The sequence below is a fragment of the Littorina saxatilis genome, linkage group LG5 (assembly GCF_037325665.1).
Source record: "Littorina saxatilis isolate snail1 linkage group LG5, US_GU_Lsax_2.0, whole genome shotgun sequence".
Classification (NCBI taxonomy): domain Eukaryota; kingdom Metazoa; phylum Mollusca; class Gastropoda; order Littorinimorpha; family Littorinidae; genus Littorina; species Littorina saxatilis.
The window spans coordinates 13,029,478-13,032,857 of NC_090249.1; positions in this window are offsets into that span (position 1 = coordinate 13,029,478).

Consider the following 3,380-nt stretch of genomic DNA (forward strand, 5'->3'; position numbering starts at 1 on the left):
AACATCTCCAGACTGTGATTGTCAACAGGTAAAACTCTGTGTGATCAACATGGAGACTCACTTGGTTAAAGTCCCTTTCGCAATATTCCTTACACCTGCTGTGTAAGCGATATCATAAAAGCTTCTGACTTTCTGACCAATTGCCGAGTCCGTGACAGGTACCTCTGAGCGTCCTCACCCGACAAATAACCACATCAAGCTCCCCAGGAGCAAGAATCCAGTGTAGCAGCAGTCCATCCAGGTAAGGTTGACTACAAAACGTCATACCTCTACCAGAGTAGATAGACCTTCTTCCCTCCATAACTCAGTGTTTAACGTCGTTTTCAACCGTTCAAGGTTAAACCACGACGGAGATGAAAGATAAGGCAAATGCCCTTTGATTCAATGATCTAACAAGATCCGTGAAAGACAGAAAAATCCTCGAAACTCGAAATGTTAAACTGGCTAAACGTGACTCTAAAGGAACCAACCTCATGCTTCAAGAAAAGAAAGTGCAATTGGAAGCTGGTTGCCCCATTACCGCTTAAATGCCGAGGTTCAATCACGACCGAGATGAAAGATAAGGAAAGTGACCTTTGATTCACTAATCTAACAAGATCCGTGCGAGTCAGAAAAATCTTCGAACCTCGAAAAGTTTAATTGGCTAAACAAGACTCTAAAGGAGCCAAACTCTCGCTTCCTGAATTGAGAATGCAATTCGAAGCTGGTTTTCCCTATTTTCCGCTCAAATGCCAGAAAAATTTCAAAGAAAACCCACAAGTCATAGATCAGTCTTTCTTAAAAGAGCTGTTTTTATACAAAATAGCCAGAAAGCACGCTTACTCCCACTTCTCACAGAAGCTACTAGAGTAAGCTTAGCCGTTATCCGTGATAAATCGCCAGGCTAGCCTTGAAAAAAAGGGTAAAGCCAAGCTGCACCAAGCCGTAACAACGTGACCGAAATCTCATAAAGTCTTAAATAAGACATGGAAGACAAAACGGAAACCCAAAAAGAAAGGTGGATAGCCACCTGCAATAAACAGAAAGAAGAGGAGTTCTTTCCGTAAGAAAAAAAGCACTTTGAACCAAGCCAGTCAAAGTGGCAAGTGAACAAAAAACACAAAAACCCTATAGAGACTCTGAACCAAATCCAGAGTCGAGGAGGGATGCCCCTGAGAATTTCAAGGATACCCCTACAGTAGACATCCGTGTAAATCGAATGTGAGAAAGCAAAGATGCCTTCTTGCCAGCCCTAAGAGGTCTGGGAACCAAGATTGCAAAGACCCGTCTGTGAGACCAAAATGTCGCCGAACAGATCTATGAAAGAGCCCTGTGAAAGCGAGGGTATCGAGCCAAAGCTAAAATAGACAACAGCCAGCCTGAAGCTTTTCGTTTGGAAACAAACAAACCGCCAAGGCCTGCCTAACGCTTTCCCTTTACCATGAGCTTCTCTTAGAAGGAAAACCCCGCGTGCATAGCAGCGGATTCAACGAGATAACTTTCAAACGAGAAGAGATTAAAGTCACGCCAAAAGAACAAAACTTTTGAAGGCAGAGCTTACTCCTAGGTAAAAGACGGCAAAGCAACATCTTTGCATCTGCGTCCTGTAGAACCACAAAGATAGCCATACAGAACGTAACCGCCCAGGCGAGAGGAAAATGAAAACAAGTATAAAAGAGCCCATCAAAAAGAAAAAGATGAGACAATCTACCCGAGCTAGGAGACCTTGATCTTACAGACAGTTTCTCCTTGCTATCAAAAACCCAATGGATGTTTGCCAAACCCGAGGGCGGTTCCGTAGAACGCAAAAAGAGAACCTAAGTTCTAGGCTTGGCGTTAACCGAAGCCTACAGAAAGCGCTCCGTAAGTGACACGCTACTTGAGCGTGCAACACAAGCCAAAGCACCCTCGCCACAGGTCACGCGTTGTCCACCAAGGAAGAGCCAAGTGGTGACAAAGAAGACTCGCTTGTGAAAACTTCCACAAGCGCAAAGGATCCGACGGAGGATCTAAGGGCTTGACCACTCAAAGATTCTCCTCGTAAAGCTCAAAACAACCACGAACTGCCGCGAACAGCGACACAAGTGAAGTAAGAGCCTCCCTCCTGTTCAAAAGCATTATAAAGATCATCGAAATGATGAAACCCAGTCACCATCCCGATAAGGCTAAACTTGCCAACATCGGAAAATTTCGAAAAAAACAGAAAATTTCAAACGCCAGAATTCCATGACCAGATCTCCATCCACCTGTCCCAAGCCAGCTGGAAAGACTGGAAGGGGAAGTGGATACAGCCTGTATAACAGCAAAGGAACCGCAGTAAACGGAACGGAAGCCAAAAGCTGAAAAGTGCCGACTACCAACGCCAGTGTTAACAGTAGAAGGCTGTCCCATCCTGTAACCGGAAGATGCAGCCGCAAAAGCGGAAGCGAAACCGGCCGTGGATAAGAAACATGAGAACCAACCGGTTGTATAGGAAACACACCGGAAGATTCCATAGAACCTTCGACCCATACAGCTGCGAGCGCCACTGCCTTGCTAACTTGAAATGGAACCTGAATACAGTGCTAATGGTTAATGCGGAAGCACCTACATCTGAACAGCCGTCAAGCACAACCGTGCAATCCGGAAGCTTTGCCTTCCTGTTTGACTCAAATTATCCAACAAGGAACCAGCCTACTGCTCGCTTCCTGCCCCCCAGGAGGAAGCGGAAGTCAAAACTACAAGAAATATGCCATCTTCAGGGCAATGAAACGACGATTCCCGGCCGTGGAAGTGAACTACTGTTCCTCCGAACTCCGGAAGTCGTCGAACAAAGGCAGGGGTGGACGAGGCAAAAATATTCCTCAGCCACTCCTTCTGTCAAGTCCTAAATGCCGTTTATCACTGCGCACATCACTGCGCTGGACACCTTGAACGGCAAGTTTAAGCTGGGTGACATCCACCACCGTGGACACCTCTCCAAACATCACCTTTCTACTCGGTATCAAAGTTAGGAAGGTGACCCCCAGAGAGAATGCATGGCCAATCCAAGAATCACCCAGCCCAACAACTTCCTGCCCCCAGGGCGGAAGCTTACGTTGCCCAGCCACGAAAAATGCGTGCTACATTCCTCGCGCGAAACGTACACCACTTTCACCGGAGAACCCGGCTAGACGTGGCCATATGCCAACTCCAGGGCAATGGCAACGATCCCCGAAAGCTGAAGAGAACATCCTGTCCTCCGAACTTCCAGAAGTCGGAACAGGAAAGAGGTGGAGTCAGTTACGCCCTGCTCTCAACCACCCCTTCCGGTCAAAAACTTAAATGCCGTTTTCGCCGACCACGACACTGCGCTGGACAACTTGAACGGCAAGTTAAGATGGGTGTCACCCATCCCATGAACGCACCCTCGTTAACCTTCC